The 24,994-nt window shown below is 33.2% G+C and overlaps 1 protein-coding gene across 6 annotated transcripts in view; it reads right to left on the minus strand.

Annotated features, from left to right (window-relative positions):
* Positions 1-24,994, minus strand: part of ZC3H12B (zinc finger CCCH-type containing 12B) — a 354,164-nt gene that overhangs the window by 142,478 nt on the left and 186,692 nt on the right. For 2 of the 6 annotated variants that reach the window (XM_039850259.1, XM_039850255.1), the window contains one exon: positions 9,163-9,203. The exons of the other annotated variants lie outside the window; for them this stretch is intronic. The gene's annotated coding sequence lies outside the window, so the exon portion shown is untranslated. The remainder of the gene's footprint in view (positions 1-9,162; positions 9,204-24,994) is intronic. 6 annotated transcript variants of the gene reach the window in all.

Genomic DNA, 24,994 nt, shown 5'->3' on the forward strand with positions numbered 1-24,994 from the left:
CCCAAATAAACAACCTAATGCTTTATCTTAAGAAACTGGAAAAGGAAGAACATATGAAGCCCCAAATAAGCAGAAAGAAAGAATCAAAATTGGAGCAAAACTAAACGATATTGAAAAAAAAATAGAAAAAAAAATCAATGCAACAAAGAACTGGTGCTTTGAGAAGATTAAGAAAATTGAAAAATGCCTGGCTTGACTCACTAAAGAAAAAAGAGAAAGGACACAAACAAAATCAGGGATGAAAAAGGAGAAATCATGACAGAAACCTCAGAAATACAAAGGATCATACAAGAATACTATGGAAAAGTATATAACACCAAATATAATAACTTAGAAGAAATGGATCAGTACTTAGAAAAATACGACCTCCCTAGACTCAATCAAGAAGAACTGGAAAATCTAAATAGACTGATAAGCAGTATGGATATTGAAATCATCATCAAAAAAATAAACAAACTAACAAAATATAAAATCCAAGACCAGATGGCTTTACCAGTGAATTCTACCAAACATTCAAAGAACATTTAATACTTATCTTCTCAAGCTCTTCTAAAAATCAAAGAGGAGGCAGGACTTCCTTACTCATTTTATGAGGCAAACGTTATCCTGATACCAAAACTTGGTAAAGATAACACAAATAAAGAAAACTATAGAATAATATCTCTCAGGAACACAGATGGGAAAATCCTAAATAAGATATTAGTGAACTGAATACAGCAACATATTAAAAACATTATATACCAGATCAAGTGGGCTTCATCCTGGGAGCACAGGGATGGTTTAACATACTCAAATCGATTAATGTGATACACTACATAAAAAAATAAATAAATAAAAATAAAAAAAGAATCATATGATCATATTAATAGATGCAGATAAGATACAGTATCCATTTATGGTCAAAACACTTAATAAAATTGGTATGGAAGGAAAATATCTTAACATAATAAAGGCTATGTATAACAAACCCTCAGCCAACATTATATTTAATGGTGAAAAACTAAAAACCTTCCCTCTAAGATCAGGAACAAGACAAAGCTGTCCACTATTGCCATTGTTATTCAATATAACACTGTAGGTCCTAGCAAGTGCAATGAGGCCAGAGAAAGATATAAAGGGCATTCGAATAGGAAATGAAGAAGTCAAACTGTCACTTTTTACAGATGACATGATTCTCTATATAGAAAACCCTAAAGACTCCACAAGTACACTACTATAAAAAATAATCAAATGGAGTGAAGTTTCTGGATAAAAAAAATCAATGTTGAAAGATCCAAAGCATTCCTATACTCTAATAACGAAATGTCAGAAAAAAAAAATTGGGACAAATAACTCCTTTTGCAATTGCAGCAAAAATAATAAAATAACTAGGAATAAATCTAATGAAACATGTGAAGGACTTATGTAAAGAAAACTATAAGACCCTATTAAATGAAATCGAATATACAATGAAATGGAAATATATCCAATGTTCTTGAATTGGAAGAATTAACATAGCTAAAATGACCTTATTACCTAAAGCATTATACAGATTTAACGCAATCCCTATTAAAATCCCATCGGCATTTTTTAAAGAAATAAAACAAAAAACTGTCTGATTTGTATGGAAGCACAAAAGACCCCAAATTGCCAAAGCTATCCTGAGAAAATGCATATCAAAACCACAATGAGATACCATCTCACACCTGTTAGAATAGTTGTTATCAATAGGACACTAGTGAGAAGTGTTGCAGAGGATGTGGAGGAAAAGGAACCCTCATACACTGCTGGTGGGACTGCAGATTGGTACAGCTACTGTGGAAACAGTACAGGGTTCCTCAAAAAGCTAAGAATTGATCTACCATATGATCCAGTAATCCCTCTACTGGGTATTTACTCCAAAGACTTGAAAACATATCTGAAAAGATATTGGCATACCGATGTTAACAGTAGCATTATTCATGGTGGCCAGGATATGGTAGCAACTGAAGTGTCCTATGATAGATGACTAGATAAAGAAGCTGTGGTACATATATACAATGGGATATTACTCAGCCATAAGAAGAGATGAAATACTGCCATTTGCGATAACATGGATGGACCTCGAGAGAATCATGCTAAGCAAAATAAGCCAGACAGAAAAAGTTGAAAACCACATTATATCACTGATATGTGGGATATAAACCTAAAAGCAATAAATGAACAGGACAAACAGAGACTCATGGACATGGACATAAACTAGTGGTTAAGAGGATACTGTAGAGGGGAGGGGGGAGGAGGGAAGTAGATGGGGTAAAAGGGGTTAAATATGTGGTGACAGAAAGAAATATAACTATGAATGGTGAACACACAATGCAATATATATATTTGCCTTATATGCAATATATATACATATATATATGCTTTACTGTTGAAATGTACACCTTACATATGCAATATATATATGCCTTACTGTTGAATTATACACCTGAAACTTATTGAATTTTGTTATCCAATGTCACCATAATAAAAATAAATTAAAAAAAGGATTAAACATGAAATCAAAGAGTATGCCTCCTCTTCTAAATTTCTCAAGCCTAGAAACACATCTATGAGTAAACTGAGATCAATATCCAAAGGATAATTAAATCCCTGACCTTTAATTGTAAAGTTATTTTTCTTCAGTTACTTAGAAAAATATAAACCATCTATTTTTACTTTAATCTAAAATACATACTTTAAAATAAATAGCATCACATGTAGATGATTACATTACTTCATTTTTAAATTAAATTTATTGGGTGGACATTGGTTAATAAGGCTATGTGTATAATTCAATAGCATGTCCACAGATATAGAAAGCATTTTGATGGTTATCATAATCGAAGGTGGGGGAATATGTGAAGGGTGGTGGGAATTAAGAGGTAAAAATTGGTAGTTACAAAATAGTCATGGGGATGTGGAGTATAGCATGGGAATATAGTTAGTATTATTGTAATAACTATGTATGGTATCAAATGGGTACTGGATTTATCAGAATGATCACTTCATAAGTTATATAAATGTCTAATCACTGTGTTGTATACCTGAAACTAATATAATATTGTATGTCAAGTATAATTGAAAAAAATTAAAATAAAAAAATAAAAATGTAGTATGTATATGACAAACATTACTTAAAAATAAGTTATAGATGTATCCAAAGCTATTTGGTCATGTAATTTTGCCATATTATTTAGAAAACAATGTTTTCTGGTCAGGAACACTTAGCAATCTTCATGAAATTATGGTAAAATAAATTTCAACATAAACATTTTTGTTTTTTTCAGATATTAAAAGCACTTGCTTTTATTATTATTGTTGTTGTTGTTGTTGTTGTTATTATTATTATTATTATTATTATTATTATTATTGTAAATGTAACTAATCCATGTTGCTTGATTCTCAAGATCTGTACACTTAATCATTCTCTTTACTGCATCTTATTATCTTTATTAGTAACGGCTTTAAAATACCACCTTACCATACATTAAATATTATGTTACATTGATTGTTGCTTCTATTAAGTATGACGTTTAAAATAAAAGGATAATCAAAAAAAGATGAAAAAGGTGAAGGGGTATAGAAGATTCCAATAGTCAATAATATTGTAATAACTATGTTTGGTTTCAGATGGGTACTAGACTTATCTGAGCGATCACTTTGTAAGTTATATAAATGTCTAATCGCCATGTTATACACCTACAACCAATATAATATTGTATGGCATCTGTAATTGAAAAATAAAAGATATAATTAAAAAATTAAAAACCTCCATGTATAAAACAAATAAGTCATAGGGATGTGGTATACAGCATAGGGGGTATAATCAATAATATTGTGACAGCATTTTATGGTCATAATGGTGATAACTTCTTTAGGTATATAAATGTTGAATAACTATGATGTACACTTAAAATTAATATTGTATGTTACCTATATATCATACTGAGTTGTTTCATTTTTTTGAAAAAGATAACATTGACAAACCTTTTACTAGACTAAGAAAAAAAGAGGGGATTAAGGTAAATGAAACAGAAGACATTACAATTGATATTACCGATATACAAAGGATTATAAAATTATTATGAACAATTACCCACTAACAAAATGAATAATGTAGTAGAAAGAAATAAGTTCCTAGAAAGATATAACTCCCCAAGACTGAATCATTAAGAAATAGAAACTCTAAAGAAGCCAATAACTAGTAAAGGGATTGAATCATTAATCAAAAATCTCTCCCAAATAAAAAGTCCAGGACCAGATAGCTTTACTGATGAATTATACCAAACATTTAAAGAACTAATATCAATCTTAAAACTCATGGAACATGGAACATGTCTAATCTCATTTTATGAAGCCATCACTACTCTGATTCCAAAGCCATGCAAGGATACTACAAAAAAGAAAGTTACAGGCCGATATCTCTGATGAACATAGATGCAAAAATCTTTAACAGAACATAAAACTTAATTCAACAGCACATTAAAATTATCATACAGCACGATCAAAGGGATTTAACCCCAGGATGAAAGGATGGTTCAATATAGGCTCATCCCTCAATTTATATGGTAATTTTTTATGTAAGTTTTTTTATACACAGTAAATATTCCCCCCGTTTAACCGCACTTTTTATACACAGTTTCCATTTATGAAGTCTCATTCTACGGGTTCTTTCATTTTCATTTCCATTATTGGCATTTATTCTTTCTGAAAAACAATAGTTTAACTCAGCAATGGACAAAGAAATACTACTACTAACAAATAATTATCACTGGAACATTTGAAAATTGATTGTTGTGCCATGGTCTGTAACAGTTGAAACTAATTTAACAAAATGTTAAATCACCGATCAATAGCTGTAGGAACTGACATGACACATCTGTTGCGTCATAATTCAATTAAAGATACTCGTAACTTATATGCATATTACTTTGTGATTACATCACTAGCACTTAAAGATAACGTATCATAACTAAGTGTAAGTAAACACAAATAACCAATATTATATATGAGCTGTTTTTACTTATAACAATTTGAAAGGGAACATACACCTGTAGACGTAAAAAAAAAAAACAATTTTTCAAGAAAATTGAAAACCTGGAATTGATGCCACATAAAGTATCACATATAGCTGCGTGAGTATTAACAATATGTCTCTGCCTGCACAAAAAAATTGTTTGATCATTGAAAATACTAACAGAGAAAAATGAGAAAGCTGACCTTTGTTTTTATGCTCACAGGTGTATATCCTCCCTTAAATTTGAAAATGTCTAGCAAATATTTAATAAAAATGAGGAAGCAAAAATCTCTATCTTTGGATATTAAAATGGAAATTTTAAATAGAGTTGAAAAATAAGGAAAATCTTCATCAATTGCTAAGTCATATGGGCAAATTAATCCACAGTCTGAATAATGAAATAAATAAATTAATGAAGGAAAGTATTAGAAGTAGTGTGTCATCTTGATCCTTAGGAAATTCAAAATTTTCTTCATATACAAGAAAACCTGAAATAGAAAAAATGGAGAAGGCACTGATGATATGAGTTGAAAGGGACCATCATTGCAAAAAAAAAAAATGCCCGTAAACAGCTCCATGATAAGACGAAAAGCTGTGAATATTATTAACAATTAATCTTCAGCATCTGATAAACAGGAATTTGATTTTTCTGGCAATAAGAGAAGGTTTGAGAAATTTAAAAATATAATATTTATTACACAACCTTAAATTCAAACGTGAGGCTGCATCTGCTGATATAAATGCAGCTAAAGAATTTTTACCACAAATTGCCAAAGCAATTGAAGAAAAGGGATTTCTTCCAGATCAAGTATTTAATGTCATTGAGACAGCTGTGTTTTGGAAGAGATGCCCAACAAAACCTTTTGCAATGAAAAATATGAAATATATTAGTGACTTTAAGGTAAATGAAGGTTGTGTGATGTTATTGTTCTACAGCAACGCATCAGGAGAAACCTTTATTGAAACCTTTGCTTATAAATTGCACCCTCCAACCGCAAGCAATGAAATGAACAAATTTTAATGATCTTCCCATTCATTGAATGGCAAATAAAAAAGTATGGATGACTACTGATGTTTTTCAGGATTGGTTTTACAAATATTTTGCTGTAGAAGTTGAAAATTGTATGAAGGAAAATGTCTTCCTTTTAAATTACTTTTAGATAATTGTCTGTTCATTTGCACAATTTATAACATCCAAATATAAAAGTTGTATATTTTCCACCAAATACAACCTCCCTGATCAAACCATTAGATCAAGGCATTATTTCCACCTTTAAGATTAATTATATTAAATGGCTTTTTAATGATATTTTTAATAAACTTGAAGATAATGATTCACTTACAGTCACAGTAGCCTGGAAAATACACAATTTTAAATTTTATCAAGAATATCGCTTTAGCTTTGAGTTATATAAAACCATCAACTTTAAATGTTTGAGGAAAAGCAATATCGCCAGAAGTGGTTATACGAAGGAATATGGTTCCAACAACTAAAGAGGGATTAACTGGCATTATTAATTTATTAAATAAATTTCAATAAGAAGGCTCTGGCAATTTGAATGTTGATGATATTAACAAATTACTAGTTGATTACAATTTAACTGATAATGAATTAATTCACTTAATATCCTGCTGATGACGAATACAGTAGTGACCTTGAACCATTTTCACTCACTGCAGAAAATATTTAGAGCTCTTCAATTGGCCACAAAACTGGAAGCTGCCATTCTAGATATTGATCAAAACATCTAATGGGCCTTAAAATTTCAAACAGACTTAAAACAATGTTGCAGTGAATACTGAAGAATTTATGAAAACTTAGCAAAAGATAAGGTTGGGAAAAGATCACCCAAAAACATAAACATAAATAGTGAAACCGAAGTAGTACTTCCAAATATTTAGAGCAATGAAGATAGTGACTTCGTGCCAATTAAAAAGAGAAGGTTGATTGCTTTAGATTACAGCACAGACACCAACAGTGAATAAAATTTATTGTTTTTTCTGCCTTTTCATAAGCATTATTTTTTGGTGAAAATATGTGAAATAAATATTTTTATGACATATCAGCCTATTTCTTTAGTATCTTTTTGCATTGGTGAACTGTTTTTACACAGTTTTCTTCAGTAAAAAAGACGCGTGTAGAACAGATAATCCACATAAATCAAGGGACGGATGTGTATAAATCAATAAATGTGATACATCACTGTAACAAAACAAAGGATTGTATAATCATCTGTTCATGATAAAAATTCTCAACAAAATAAATATAGATGGAATGTACCTCAATGTAATAAAGGCTGTACATGATAAGTCCACAGGTAACACCATACTCAAATCTTTCAGCTTTTTGGTTAGGATCAGAAAGAAGACAAGGGTGCCTACTCTTACCACTTCTATTCAACATAGAGTTGGAAATCTTAGCCAGAACAATTAGAAATCAAAAGCATCCTAATCAAAATGAGTGAAGTAATACTGACTCTGTTTGCAATGCCATGCTCTCATATGCAGAAAACCCTAAAGAATCTACCAAAAAACCATTAGAACTGATAGTATCTTCAATAAATGGTGTTGGGAGAAGTGGATATTCACATGCAAAAGAATAAAATTGGACTCCTATCTTACAATTTACAGAAAACTCAATTCAAAATGGTATAAAAAGTTGTACGAAAGACCTGAAACCATAAATGTAGAAATAATATACAGGGAAATCTCCTTGATATTGATCAATGATTGTTTTGGATTTGAAAGCAGAAGCAAAGCAATAAAAGGAAAAAAAAAACAAACAAACAAGTAGGACTATATCAAACTAAAAAGTTTCTGCACCAAAAAGGAAACTATAAAATAAAAAGGCATCCTACAGAATGAAAGAAAATATTTGCAAACCATATATCTGACAGTTAATATCCAAAATATGTAAGAAACACATACAACTCAATAGCAACAAAACCAGATAACTCAATTAAAAAAAATGGGCAAAGGACCTAAATAGACATTTTTCCAAAGTAGATGTACAAATGGCCAATAAGTACATGAAAGGATATGTATTATTACTAATAATCATGGAAATGTAAACCAAAACTATAATAAGCTATCTCTTCATACCTGTTAGAATGTTTATCATCAAAAACATAAAATGTATTTGTTGCCATGACAAAGTAACCACTTGAGCTGAAGCCAACATGGAAGGAACTGAAGTGTCCTACGATAGATGACTGGCTAAAGAAGCTGTGGTACATATATACAATGAAATATTATTCAGCCATAAGAAGAAATGAAATACTGCCATTTGCAACAACATGGTTGGACCTTGAGATAATCATGCTAAGCGAAATAAGCCAGACAGAAAAAGTTGAAAATCACATGATATCACTTATATGTGAGATATAAACCTGAAAGCAACAAATAAACAAGACAAACAGAGTCATGGACATGGACATGGACATAGACTAGTGATTACCAGAAGGTAGGGGTTGGGGAGGAGGGGGTAGGTAGGCAGTTAAAGGGTACAAATATAGGGGGTTAGGGGAGGGGTAAAGTGAGTTAAGGGGATCAAATATATGGTAGCTGAAGGAAACTGGACTTTGAGTGGTAAATGCACTATAGAATATACAGATGTCAAATTATAATGTACACCTGAAAATTATATAATTGTATTAACCAATGTTATCCCAATAAACTTAATAAAAGAACTATAAAAGGTAAAAAAAAATGTTGTGAAGAAGAGAATCCTTGTACAGTAATGATGAAAATATAAATTGGTACCTCCTGTATGGAAAACAGTTTGAAGGTTCCTCAAAAATATAAAAATAGAACTACCATATGATCTAGCAATTCCTCTTCTGGGTATATATCCAAAGGAAATTAAAACACTCTCTTGAGGAGATATCTACACACCCATTCATAATAACATCTCTCAGCAAATTAGTAATAGAGGGAAACTTCCTCAACCTGATAATAAACAGCTACAAAACTTGATGCTTTCTTCATAAGATGGAAACAAGTTAAGGATGTCTCCTCTCACTGCTACTATTCAATATTATACTAGAAGTCCTAGCTAATTTGATAAGCGCCCCCCCCCCAAAAAAAAAGAAAAAAAAGAAAAGGTATACAGATTAGAAAGGAATATATAAACTGTCTTTACTCACAGATGACATGATTGTCTATGTAGAAAATCCCAAAGAATTAACTACAAAAAAATGAAAATAATACATAATTATAACAAGGCTGCAGAATACAAGGTTAATATATGAAATTCAATTGCTTTCTTAAATACCAGCAATGAACGATTGGAATTTGAAGTTTAAAACACAATATAATTTGCACTACCACTAATAAATAAAATGCCCACTAAAACACAATATTATTTATACTACCACCCAATAAATACATCTAAATGCATATGTACAAACTCTATATGAGGAAATGACAAAACTCTGATGAGAGAAATCGAAGAAATTCTAAATGAATGGAGATCTATTCCATGTTCATGGATAGGAAGAATCAATATCGTTGTCAGTTATTTCCAACTTGATATATAGATTCAATGCAACTCCTATCAAAATCTCAACAAGTTATTTGTGGATTTTGACAAACTTCTAAAGTTTATATGGAAAAAAAAGAACTTGAATAGCTAACAAAATCTCTTTTTTCCCATGGCTTTATTATTTATTTATTTACTTATTTATTTATTAATTTTAATTAAAGTTTGGTTGACATACAATATTATATTAGTTTCAGGCTTACAATGTCGTGATTCATCATTTATATATCTTACAATTGACCACCATGCTATGTCTAGTAACCATCTGTCATCATACAAAATTATTTTGATATTAATCACTATATTCCTTGTGCTGTACATTACATCCCCCATTTTATGGTTTTAAATCATAGACAGAAACACATCAGAATACTGGCACTATCTTCTTTCAAGATTTACTATAAGGTTACTGTCATCAAGACAGTTCAGTATCAACAAAGAAAGACAAATAGACCAATGTAACAGAATAGAGGCCCACAATAGAACCACAAAATTATAGTAAACAGGACTTTGACATAGGAACAAAGGGAAATCAATGGAGAAAGGATAGTCTTTTCAATAAATATGCTAGAAAAACTGGACATCTACTGCAAAAAAAAAAAATCAAGACACAGACCTTATATCTTTCACAAAATAAACTCAAATGTCTCATAGACTTAGATGCAAAATTCAAACTAGAAAACTCCTAGCAGGCAATAATATAGGTGACCATTAGTTTAGTGATCAATTTTTAGGTAAAATGCAAAAAACGTCATCTTTGAAACACAAAACTGATAACTTGTACTTCATTAAAATTAACATATTTTGCTGTGAAAGCATTGATTAACAGAATTAAAGACAAGTCACAGACTGATAGAAAATCTGTAAAACACACATGTAATAAAGGACTGGTAACCAAAATACACAAATAATTTTAAAACTCAGCAATAAGACAACAAAAATCCATTTACAAAATGGCCAAAAATGTGAACAGACTACTAACTAAAGAAGCTATTTAGATGGCAAATAAGTATTTGAAGAAAAAGCTCAATATTATATGTTAATAGAAAATTGCAAATCAAAACAATGAGATACTAGTCCACGGCTAATAGAATGGTAAGATCCTAACCACTGAGAACACCAAATGAAACATGAAGCATGAGAACTCTCACATACTGCTGGTAGGAATGCAAAATGGGAAAGCCTCTTTGGAAGACTGTTTCTTACAAAATTAAACATACTTTTACAAATGACCCAGCAAATGCACACCCTTGTATTCAACCAAAAGAGTTGAAAACATATGTCAACACAAAAATCTGCACACGAGTATTTCTAGCAGCTCTATTCATAATCTCCAAAATATGGAAGCAACTAAGATGTTCTTCATAGATTGAATGGATACGCAAACTGTGGTACATTCATTCAGTGGAATGTTATTTGGAATTAAAGATAAGTGAGCTATCAAATCATGAAAAGATATGGAGGATACTTAAATTCATATTGCTAAATGACAGAAGCCAACCTGAAAATGTTGCATACTGTATGATTCCAATTATATGGCATTCCAGAAAAGGCAAAACTATAGGGACAGTAAAATGATCAGTGGTTGCTAGAGACCCAGTGGAAGGAATGAAGAGAGGGATGAATAGGTGAAGCACAGGGATTTTTAAGGCAATGAACCTATTCCATATAATACTTTAATGGTGGATACATATCATTATACACATGTCAAAATGAATAGAATGCACAATACAAAGAATGAAGTCTAATGTATTCTATGAACTATAGTTAATAATAACACATCACTATTGGTTCATCCATTGTAACAAACGTACCACACTAATGCAAGTTATTAATAATAAGGAAAATTGTATGGACAGGGAGAAGGAAAGATGGGTACTTTCTGGAAATAAAAAAAAATGAGCTAAGAAAAATAGAATGGATATTTAATATAAGGTGAACGGCAAGTGGAGGGGTACAATTTGTGTTCTGGGGACTGGAGGGTACTTGTAGACCAATGTTATAATGAGAGAGATTAGAAAGTAGTTTGGAACCAAATTGTGTAAGAATTCTAATACTGTGAAAAATAAATTCAAGATTTATTTTGTAGATATTAGAGATTTGTAAAGAATAATTTTTATTACAACTTTCTTCTATGAGGATATTTTCCTTTTAAAATTTTAAACTCTTTAATTCAGACTATTTTCTCCAAACAAGATCAAGTGAATTGATAAAAAATTAAATACAACTTTACCTTTTAAATAACACTGTAAAACTAGAAAACATGATTTCCCTAAGCCTAAAAATAAAGCTCTCCTTGGATCATCTGTGAGCTCAAAATTTCCCAGTGACATGGCTGTGAAAATTTTCTATTTTTAGAAATAACAACTGTCGAGTATTTTTGCTGCTGTTTATAACAATCTTGTTTAACTCTTCCACAAGCTGTGCAATGGTAAAAAACTAATCCAATGAAGATTTTTATTTTATAGCATACTCTACTTGGTCCTCACTATAACATTATGACCTTCCATTTTATCCTTGGTTTACTATAAATTATTCCTCAAATATTACAGGTTAAACAGTAATTTTTCACAGTGTGTCCTTAAACCCCAATGTGTTTGCTCATTTCTTCATATTCTCCATTTCCACTATGTGCTTCTGCTTGGTCCAGACTATGATGTATGCTCAATATTAAGCCAATCACTATGGCCAGGAGAATGGAGTACTCTGAGCAGACATTTGCATCAAATATGCCTTCTTCTGGTAGAGGGAAAAGTGGGATGAGCTCTACCAAAGTCATATATAAAAGCTTTCTATGGGAGATGATATTTTTTAGGCTACCAAAACTACAGGTTCCTATAGAAAATAAAGAATTAAGTATAATTATGGTTGGTAAACTTACTTTAACTTAGATATTAAGAATATAATGCTCAGTAATAAGGTCAAGATTACAGGGCCTAGCATTAGCATAGGGTAATCAGTCAACATAAAGTATTGCATTATTCAATTTATTCATTCAACAAATAGCTACTGAAAAGTTACTCTACAATCCTTACTAAAGTGCTGAAGGATAAAGAACTCTTTTTGCAGTCCCCTAACTGCAGATTTGAGTCTTTGAAAAGTTAAAAAATTGGTGAGTGATATCAGAAATATGGTGGAGTGAGAGTCGTCTCCAGATATCTCCCCTTGAAACAACAATAAGTTGAATACCTTAAACTCAAAAAAAAGCAAAACAAAACAAAACACCGAAATTGTACACCAGCATATCTTAGCATTGGATCTGCGCATAAGAGCTACCACATGTCAGAACCCTGGGTGTCCAGCAGTGGATTGGGAGAAATAAAGCTGACTCTCCCAGCCAGAGCTCCCTGCAAAAGGAGAGGGAAATGAGAAGGTGCGGCCAGTTCCTTGAATAGCCCTACCTGGGAAAGCTGTGAGCTCCACACATCCAGCGGTAGGGCCAACTCATCAGGGAAGAAAGCAGAGAAGCAGGGATGGCAAAGAAACAACAGTTGATTTTTACCAGCCTTGGTTGCAAAACTGAGTCTGAGCCTCAGCCCCTATCCCCCATCTGAGAGGGACCCTCACCCATATCCTCCAAGATCGAACACCACAGAGCCCTTGGGGAATCTGAGAAAATGCTACTGAAACTGTCGCTAACAAAGACAGGACTGAGAATGAGAATAGTGAGTATGACTAAAAACCTATCAGAAAAAAAAAAAGACATTATTAAGGCTTCATATAAAGAAGGGATCCAAGGGAATAGAAGCCACTGAATGAAAAGCAATAGAAAAACTCCTTCTTTGCAACAGGCTAAAGAGAGACCTTAATATAATAAATCTTCTTTCTGGAAAAACAAAAACAAAAACAATAAACTTCCATTAATGCCAAGGTGGAGAAATACTCTATTAAACACCATGAAAAACCAAGGTGAAAAGGCAGCTCAGAAAGAAAGAGAAAAATCTCCAGAAAATAAGCTTACAGACATAGAAATGTGTGACTTAAATGACAGAGAATTCAGGATGGTACTTTTGAAAAAACTTCAGTGAGCTCCGAAATGAGTCATATCAACAATTTCAGGAATTGAAAAAAAAAAAAAACTGGATGAGCAGAATGAGTTCTTTAGGAAGATTGAAACCCTCAAAAAGAACTGAATAGAACTTCTGAAGATAAAGAACACACTGCAAAAATTGAAAAATGAAATAGCAAACTGGGGAAATAGAGTCGACCAAATGGAGGAATGGATCAGTGATACTGAAGACAAAATCTAGAAATAAATCAAAAGGAAGAAGAGAGAAACCGAAGAATGAAAAATAATGAAAGAAAAATTCAAGAACTAGCTGATACCACTAGGAGAGGAAACATAAGAATAATAGGCATTATCAAAGGCGAGGAAGAAGAACAGGGATTAGAAAGCATTTTCAGACAAATAGTTGATGAGAATTTACTAAATCTAAGGAATGAGCTGGAGTTTGGAATTCAAGAAGTCAACAGAACACCCAATAATCTCAACCTAAAAAGGCCTTTGTCAAGACACATTATATTAAAGTTATCAAAAATCAAAGACAAAGAGTATTCTCAGGGCAGCCAGGGAAAGAAGATAGTAACCGATAAAGAAAAACCCATTAGATGATCATTGGACTTCTCAGCACAAACCTTACAAGCCAGAGAGGAGTGGAATCAAATATTCAAACTATTAAATGAAAAGAACTACCAGCCAAGAATAATGTATCCAGCAAAGCTCTTCTTTAGATATGAAAAAGAAATAAAGACCTTTCCAGACATACAAAAATTGCGGGAATTCTCCACTATGAGGTCTACATTATAGGAAATGCTGAAAGGGGTGAGTTCGCTTAAAACAAAATGACTAAAAAATACAGAATTAGGAGTAAGGTGACTAGAGGGAAACAGAAGCAGAAGAGTGGAACTCTGACTAAACACAAGGATTATAAGCTTAAACGATAAGAAGAGATTTGCTATAGCAAGATAGTAATGAACGTTCGGCATACATAGATAGGGACAAAATGAGACAACAATGACTGAAAAGAGGGGATTCAAAGATCTAAATTAACAAAGAGGAATGGAAATAAGGCATGCAGAGAATAAAATGGATGACTATATATATATTGTTTTTTTTTTCAATTCCTATACACACACACACACACACACACATACACACACACCTATCCACCACATTTCATAATGGTAACCCACTCATAAAACTTCAAACTGAAGTATATAATATAAAACAAGAAGGACCAGAGAGAAAACCCACAAAAAACAACAAAAATAAAGAAAACAGAAACACAAGGACAAAGAAGCAATGGAAACACTGAGCTACCAGAAAGCAAAAGATAAAATGGCTATAAGAAGACTTCATATTTCAATAATCACCCTAAATGTAAATGGACTGAACTTACCAATAAAAAGGCATAGAGTTGCAAATTGGATCAAAAAACAAAACCCAACCATATGCTGCCTCCAGGAGACACATCTCAGTTCCAAAGACAAATATAGACTCAAAGTGAAAGGGTAGAAAATGATATTTCAAGCAAATGGCATTCAGAGAAAAGCAGGAGTAATGGTACCAACATCAGACGAAATAGACTTCAAAATAAAAAAGGTAAAGAAAGATACTGAGGGACACTTCATAATGATAATGGCAATCATTCAACAAGAAGATATAACACTTATTAATATCTATGCTCCCAATCAGAGAGCCCCGAATTATGTAAAGCTATTACTAACAGAACTAAAGGGAGAAATAGATCAAAACACTATCATAGTAGGGGACCTAAATAATCCACTGTCAAATATGCACATATTATCTAAACAGAAAATCAATAAGGAAATAACATCCTTAGATGATACTTTAGACCAACTGGACATAATTGACAATTACAGAGCCTTCCATCCCAAAACAGCGGCTTCTACATTCTTCTCTAGTGCACATAGAACATTCTCAAGGATTGACCACATACTGGGACACAGAGATAGCCTCAACAAGTATGAGAGGATTGAAATCATACCAACTATATTCTCTTATCATAATTCTTTGAAACTAGAGATCAACTGCAGAAAGAAATGAGGAAGAAACACAAATACATAGAGATTAAATGACATGCTACTGAAGAATAACTGGGTCAGAGACGAAATAAAAAGAGAGATCAAGAGATACATAGAAACAAGTGATAATGATAGTAGAACATATCAAAACCTTTGGGACACAGCAAAAGCGGTCATAAGAGGAAAGTTCATATCATTACAGGCCTATCTCCAAAACTGAGCCCAAATAAACAACCTAACGCTTCATTTTACAAAAGTAGAATAGGAATAACAAATGAAGCCTAAAGTCAGCAGAAGGAAAGAAATAATAAGAATTAGAGCAGAAATAAATGAAATAGAAAACAGGAAAAAAAACAATAGAAAAAAATAAATGCAACAAAGAGCTGGTTCTTTGAGAAGGTAAATAAAATTGACAAATCCCTGGCTAGATTCACAAAAGAAAAAAGAGAAAAGACACAAAATAAACAAAATCAAGGATTAAAGAGGAGAAATGAAGACAGACACCTCAGAAATATAAAGGATCATACAAGAATACTATGGAAAAGTATATAACACTGAATTTAATAATCTAGAAGAAATGGACCAGTACTTAGAAAAATACAATCTTTCTAACTGAATCAAAAACAACTGGGAAATCTAAATACACTGATCAGCAGTATGGAAATGGAAACAATCATCAAAAACCTACCAAAAAGTCAAAGTCCAGGAACAGATGACTTCACCAGTGAATTCTACCAAACATTCAAAGAAGATTTAATACATATTCTCCTCAAAATCTTCCAAAAAATGAAAGACGAGGCAATACTTTCCAACTAATTTTATGAGCCAATATTATACCAAAACCTGGTAAAGATAACACAAAAAAAGAAAACTACACACCGATATCTCTCATGAATACAAATGCAAAAGTCCTAAATAAGATACAAGCAAATTGAATACAGCAACATATTAAAAAAAATTATACACCATGATCAAGTTGGCTTCATCCTAGTGGCACAGGCATGGTCCAATATATGAAAATCGATTAATGTGATACACCACATAAACAAATTAAAAAAATAAGAATCATATGATCAAATCAATAGATGCAGAGAAAGCCTTTGAAAAGATAAGCATCGAGAGAGAAAAAATATGTAAATGATAGAGGCTCTGTTTATTCCTCTGGAGACCAAATCAAAGTTGTGATGGAAACAAGGAGCATACAAGAAGGAAAAATCCCCTGGGATGAACAAGCCATACAACTATGGAGAAATCCAAGAAATCACCCTGCAACGGTAGAAGGTAGAAAGGGGCGAGGATGCGGGGCTGCCCAGTCTCCAGCAGTTGAGTGAGACGGAGGCTGCAGTAGCAGCAGCTGCAGAAGTCTCTTAAAGGGGCCACATTTGCAAGTTGATTTTCGTGGTGATAGACCTGCTTGCTCTGAGCACCAGTGCTGTTTTGGCTGCATGCAAGGAGTACCAGGGACTTACAGGGAGACGTTGTGAGGGCTGAGCTGAGATTCACTCAGTACAGACGGAATGAGGGCTGAGCTGAGATTCACTCAGTACAGAAGTTCTGGCATTATCCATTGTTACCTGTTGAGCACTCCCCCTTACCAGTGCGCCAGACACAGTGCCGCCATAGCCGTGACATCATCAAACTGGATAACAGAGTTTGCTCTGCCCAGAGGATGCCCTGAAACCCTGCCTACCCCAACTCGGGGCCCTGCCCAAACCACATCCAGGTAGATCCTCAGCAAATCAGGCCGGGAGACTTAGGAGCTTTGCTTAGTACATAGAAACAGACACAGAAAGACAGCCCAAATGGGAAGACAAAGAAGCAGAAGTCATATGAGAGCACAGGACAGAGATCCAGATATAATGGAGTCAAGTAATCTAACAGATGCAGAGTTCAAAACACTAGTTATAACAATGCTCAGTGAACTTTTGGGAAGTGTAGAGAACTTCAACAAAGAGATAAAAAACTTAAAAATGGAAATGGAAATTATAAAAGAGAAACAATCTGAAATGAAGTGCACATTATCTGATGTGAGAAGTATATTAAATGGAATAACCTAAGGAATAAAAAAGTGAATAAAGAAGAGTATCAAATGCCTTATCTAGAGGACAGGAAAGCCAAGGATATGCAAACAGAACAGTAATAGGTAAGATGCCAAGACTTTAAAAATAATATAAGGAGAATATGGGACCCTATTAAGGGTCCAAATATTTGTCTGATGGGTATAACTGAAGAAATTCAAGATGTTGAACAGCTGTTTGAAGAAATAATTATGGAAAACTTCCCTAATCTGGTGAAGGAAATGGACATAAAACCCTAGGAATGTTAGAGAATTCCAAAAATAAGGGATCCAAAGAGGCCCACAACAAAACACATCATAATTAAAATGACAAAGGTTAAATACAAAGAAAGGATATTAAAAGCAACAAGAGAGAAACACATAGTTACTTATAAGGGAACACCCATAAGACTGGCAGCTGATTTCTCAAAAGAAATTATGCAGGACAGAAGGGCTTGGCAAAAATATTTGACAGGATGAAGATCCAGGATCTACAACCAAGGATACTTAATCCAGCAAAGCTATCATTTAGAGTTGAAGGACAGATAAAGAGCTTCCCAGACAAAAATAAGCTAAAGATATTTATCACCACCAAGCCAGTATTACAGGAAATGTTGGAGGGACTTCTTTAAGAAAAAAATAAAAAAGAAAAACACGTATTGAAAACAGGAATAAAGAATGGTAACAACTACATTCCTATCAATAAGTACCTGAAATGGAAAAGAATTAAGTGCTCAACCAAAAGATAGAGTGGCTGAAGGGATGAGAAAACAAGACCCCTACATATAAAAAGGAAGGGGGAGGAAAAATATATCGCTGTGAGGGACGTAGAACGTATTTAAGTCAGACAGAAAAAGATAAACACTATATGATTTCACTCATATGCAGAATCTAAGGAATAAAAAGAATAAATTAATCAAAAACATTCACAAATATACTGGACAATTTGGTGACACACAGAGGGAAAGGGTGTGTGAGGGGCTGGGAAAATGGAGTGAAGAGTTAAAGAAGTAGAAATTAGTAGCTGATGGATGGTCACAGGGATGGGGAGCATGGCATAGGGAATGCAGTTAGCACTAATACGTTGGACAGGTGGAGGGTCAAGGGAGGGTGGGAGAAATATGGGGGGTCATTTTATGAAATATATAGATGTTCAATGTACTGTATACTTGAAACTTATCAAAATAAATAAAGTTTTTTAAAAGATGGTTTTTGGTTCCAAGTTAATACTATACATGCTATTAAGGAAGGAAAAAAAAGGGACAGAATCCATTTATGATAAAAACACTTAAGAAAATCAGTATAGAAGGAAAGTACCTTAACATAGTAAAGGCCATATATGACAAACCCTCAGCCAACATTATACTTAATGGTGAAAAACTAAAAACTTTCCCTTTCGGTCAGGAACAAGGCAAAGCCGTCCAATATTGCCACTGTTATTCAATATATCATTGGAGGTACAATCAGGAAGAGAAAATATAAAAGGCATCCAAAGAGGAAATGAAGAAGTCAAACTGTCACTATTTGCAGAAGACATGATTCTCTACATAGAAAACACTAAAGACTCCACAAGAACGCTACAATTGTTTTAGAAAGAATAAAAATACAGTAAAGTTTCTGGATACAAAATCAATTTTCGAAAATCTAAAGGTTTCTTACACTCTAATAGTGAAGTCTCAGAAAAAAGAAGTGGAAAAAAATAATTCCTTTTGCAATTGCAAGAAAAAGAATAAAATAACTAGGAATCAACCTAACAAAATATGTGAGAGACCTACATAATAAAAACTATAAGACCTTATTAAAAGAAATTGAAGAAGATACAAAGAAATGGAAAGATATTCCGTATTCTTGGATTGGAAGAATCAACATAGTTAAAATGATCATATTACCTAAAGCATTATACAGATTTAATGCAATTCTCATCATAAAAACTACTAGCATTTTTTAAAGAAATTGAACAAAAAATTAATGATTTGTATGGCAGCACAAACCTCGAATTGCCAAAGCCATTCTGAGAAAAAAGGAGGAGGCCAAAGGCATCACTCTGCCCAACTTCAATTTATACTACAAAGATACAGTAATCAAAACAGCATTGCATTGGCAGAAAAACAGACACATGGGCCAGTAGAACAGAATCAAGAGTAAACTCATAAGTAAACTCAAGAAGTAAACTCATATTTATATGGGCAAATAATTTTCGACAAAAAGCTAAAAACATAGAGTGGAGAAAGGAAAGCCTCTTCAATAAATGGTGCTGGGAAAACTGAAAAACCACCTACAAAGGAATGAAACTAGATTGTTGTCTATCACCACATACCAAATTAACTCAAAATGGATTAAGGATCTAAATATAAGACTTGAAACAATAAAATGCATAGTAGAAAACATAGGAACTAACTAATGGACCTTGGGCTTAAAGAGAATTTTATGAATTTGACCTAAAAGGCAAGGAAAGTAAAAGCTAAAATAAATGAATGGGACTACATGAAACTTAACAGATTCTGCTCAGCAAAAGAAACTATCAACAATGTAAAGAGACAACCATCTGAATGGGAAAATATATTTGTAAGCAATGCTTCTGATAAGAGCCTAATATCCAAAATATACAAAGAACTCATAAAACTCAATAACAACCAAAAAGCAAATGATCCAATCAAAAAATGGGCAGAGGACCTGAACAGACTTCTCCCTAGAGGACATACAAATGGCCAACAAATATATGAAAAGATACTAAACATCGCTAGCTATTAGGGAAATGCAAATCAAAACCACAATGAGATACCATCTCACACCTGAACAGGACAAGTAATAACAAATGTTAGAGAGGATGCGGAATAAAAGGAACCCTCATACACTGCTGGTGAAACTGCAAATTGGTACAGCCAGTATGAAAAACAGTACAGTGGTTCCTCAAAAAACTAAGACTTGATCTCCCATATGATCTAGAAATCCCTCTACTGGGTATTTAACAAAATACTTGAAAACCCATATCCAAAAAGATATTTACACATCGATGATCATAGCAGGATTATTCATGGTGGCCAGGACATGGAAACAACTGAAGTGTCCTATGATAGATGATTGGATAAAGAAGCTGTGGTACAATGGGGAAGATGGCGCACTAAGTAAAAGCAGGGTTTGTCTCCTCCCAGGTCCACATTGAAATTACAACCAAATTGGAAATAATCAACATGGGAATCATTTGAAGTCCAGCTGATCATAACACCTACAACTGATAACATAAAGGAGCCACATTGAAGCTGACTCAGCATAGGCAACAACTATCTGCGAATCTCTTTGTAGTTCTCACCGGGTAGCCCTGAGCAATCGAAAACAGCAGCTGACCTTGGCCTACGGGGGAGACCCTCCCAAGGGGCCACAATCAAATGCATCTGGAGGCTGGCAACAGACCACAACAGAGCAACTCCCGACTAGTCCCATTAGTGCTACATGCAAAGGGTGGTTGTAACAAGTACACAAGCCTCCAAGGAAAAATCCCACTCAGTGAGGTCAGACTCCACACAACAACTCTTATCCTGAGGGTTCAGCCAATTCCCACAGCCTGAACATTAATCCTACCCACTGATATACTAACAACAATAAAGACTTAGCAACAACAGAAGATCACACACAACCCAAACAAACATCATGTCCAGAGCCCCTGGCATAGGGGATCAGGGAGAGTGTGCCACTGGGCCGCACAGGACACTTTCTACATTAGGCCATCTGGCCAAGGCTGAGAGACAAAAGAAATATTCCTGACACATGGAAACAATCACAGAGAGGCCAATAAAATGAGAAAACAAAGAAATATGCCACAAAAGAAATAACAGGAGAAAATTCCAGAAAATAAGCTAAATGAAATGGATGCAAGGAATCTACCAGAGACAGAGTTTAAAATTATGTTTAAAAAGATGCTCAACAAACTTATGGAGAGAATGGATAAACACGATGAGAACTTCAACAGAGAGATAATAAGCATAATAAAAGAAATAGAAACCATAAAAAAGAACCAGACAGAAATGAAAAATACAATAACTGAAATGAAGAATATACTAAAAGGATTGAACAATAGATTGGACGAAGTAGAACATCGAATCAGTGAATTGGAAGACAAAGTAGCAGAATACACTCAATCAGTACAACAAAAAGAAAAAAGAATTTTAAAAAATGAGGATTGCTTAAGAGACTTCTGGGACACCATAAAGCATAAAAATATCTGGATTATAGGAGTGTCTGAAGAGGAAGAGAGAGAGCAAGGGATTGAGACTCTATTTGAAGAAATAATGACAGAAAACTTCCATAACCTGACCAAGGAATTAGACGTACAAGTTCAGGAAACACAAAAGGTCCAAAAGAAGAGGAATTCAAACAGACTTACACCAAGACACATCATAATTAAAATACCAAAGGTCAAAGACAAAGAGAATCTTAAAAGCAGCAAGAGAAAAGAAGCTAGTTACTTAAAGATACTCCCTTAAGAATGTCTGCTGATTTTTCAATGGAAACTTTGCAGGCCAGAAGAGACTGGTGATAAATATTCAAAGTTATGAAAAACAAGAATCTACAACCAGGAATACTCTACTCAGCAAGGCTTTCGAGTCAAATGGAAGGTGAAATAAAGAGCTTCTCACACAGGAAAAAGCTTAAGGAATTCATCACTAACCAGCCAGCATTACAAGACATGTTAAAGGGACTTCTGTAAAAAAAAGAAGGGGTAAAAAGGAAAATAGAAATAATAAATATGAAAAATAAAATAACAATAAAATGGCAGTAACAATGTGCCTATCAGTAATCATTTTAAATGTAAACGAATTAAATGCTCCAATCATAGGGTAACCGAATGGATAAGAAAACAAGACCCATGCATATACTGTCTACAAGAAATCCACTTCAGATCAAAAGATACACAGAATGATAGTAAAGGGTTGGAAAAAGATATTTCATGCAAACAGAAATGGAAAACAAAAGCCGGGGGAGGAGTACTTAGATCAGAAAAAATAGTTATTAAAACAAAGGCTATAATAAGAGATAAAAAGGGCATTACGTAATAATAAAGGGATAGATAAATCAAGAGGACATAACCCTAGTAAACACATATGCACTCAATATAGAAGCACCTATGTACATAAAGCAATTATTGACTGACATAAAAGTAGAGATCAGTAGTAATACACTCATAGTAGGAGATTTTATCACCCCATTGATACCAATGGACAGATCTTCTAGGCAAAGAATCAACAAGGAAACAGTAGGCCTAAAAGACACACTTGAACAGATGGATTTAATAGATATTTTCAGAGCATTTCACCCCAAAGCAGCAAATTATATATTCTTCTCTAGTACACATGAAACATTTTTAAGGAACAACCACACGTTAGGACACAAATCAAGTTTCAGTAAATTGAAGAAGATTGAAATCATATCAACCATCTTCTCTGATCACAATGGTATGAAACTAGATATCAACTACAAGAAAAGAACTGGAAAATACAGAAACATATGGAGGTAAATAATATGCTACTAAATAATGGATGTGTTATTAATGAGATCAAAGAAGAAATCAAAGGATACCTAGAGACAAAGAAAATAAAAACACGATGACTCAAAATTTATGAGACACAGTGAAAGACTTCCTAAGAGGGAAATTCATAGCAATACAGGCCAACCTCAAGAAACAAGAAAAAGCTCAAATAAACAATCTAACCTTACAATTAAAAGAACTAAAAATAAAAAAATAAAAAAATAAAAAAAATAAACAGCAAACAAAGCCCAAAGTGAGGAAGGAAATAATAACGATCAAAGAGGAAATAAACGAAATAGAGTCTAGAAAAACAATACAAATGATTAATGAAATCAAGAATTGGTTATTTGAAAGGATAAACAAAATTGACAGACCTTTAGCCTCATCAAGGAATAAAGAGAGAGGACTCAAATAAAATCAGAAATGGAAGAGGAGAAATAACCATGAACTCCAAAGAAATATAGTGGGTCATAAGGAAATACTAGGAGCAATTATACGCCAATGAAATAGACAATCTGGAAGAAATGGACACATTTCTGGAAACATACAATCTCCTAAGACTAAGTCAAGAGGAAACAGAAAATCTGAACCAACCAGTGAAAAAGAATCAGTCATCAAAAACCTCCCCAAAACATAAAAGTTCTGCACCACATGGCTTCATAGGTAAATTTTACCAAAATTTCAAAGAATTATCACCTATTCTTCTCAAACTATTCCAAAAAACACAAGAAGAGGGAAGGCTTCCTAACTCCTTTTATGAGGCCACCATTACCTTGAGTCCATAGTCAGACAAAGATATTACAAAAATAAAAAATAAAAAATCTATAGGCTGATATCTCTTATGAAGGTTCATGCAAAAATCCTCGGCAAAATATTAGCAAAACAAATTCAGCAATACATTACAAATATCATACACCATGATCAAGTTGGATTCATTCCTGGGATGCAAGGTTGGTTCAATATCCACATAATCAATTAGTGTGATACCCTACATTAATAAATCAAAAGATAAAAACCATATGATCATATCAATAGATGCAGAAAAAGCATTCAACAAAATCCAGCATCCATTTATGAAAAAAAACTCTCAGTAAAGTGGGAATAGAGGGAATGTACCTCAACATAATAAAGGCCATATGTGAAAAATGTACAGCGAACATCATACTCAATGAGGAAAGGCTAAAAGCATTTTCCTTAAGATCAGATATAAGATAAGGATGCCCACTTTCGCCACTCCTCTTCAACATTGTATTAGAAGTCTTAGCCACAGCAATAAGACAAGAAAGAGAAATAAAAGGCATCTGAATTGGAAAAGAAGTAAAACTCTCATTATTTGCCTATGACATGATACTATGTATAGAGAACCCTAAAGATTCCACCAAAAAACTGTTAGAAGTGATCAATGAATTCAGTAAGGTAGCAGGTTGCAAAATAAATATTCAAAAGTCAGTGGCATTTTTATACAGCAATGATGAACTTTCAGAAAGAGAAATTAAGAAAACAATCCCATTTACAATTGCATCAAAAATTATAAAATATCTGGAAATTAAATCAACCAAAAAAGCAAAAGACCTGTTTTCAGAAAATTATAAGTCATTGAAAAAAGAAATTGAAGAATATACAAATAAATGGAAGCATATACCTTGTTCATGGGTAGGAAGAATCAACATCATTAAAATGCCCATACTACCAAAAGCAATCTATTGATTCAATGTAATCCCTATCAAAATACCAATGGCATTTTTCAAAGAGGTAGAACAAATAATCCTAAAATTTATATGGAGTCATAAAAAAAAAAAAACACGGAATAGC

Source organism: Pteropus medius, unplaced genomic scaffold (assembly GCF_902729225.1).
Source record: "Pteropus medius unplaced genomic scaffold, Ma_sr-lr_union100, whole genome shotgun sequence".
Classification (NCBI taxonomy): domain Eukaryota; kingdom Metazoa; phylum Chordata; class Mammalia; order Chiroptera; family Pteropodidae; genus Pteropus; species Pteropus medius.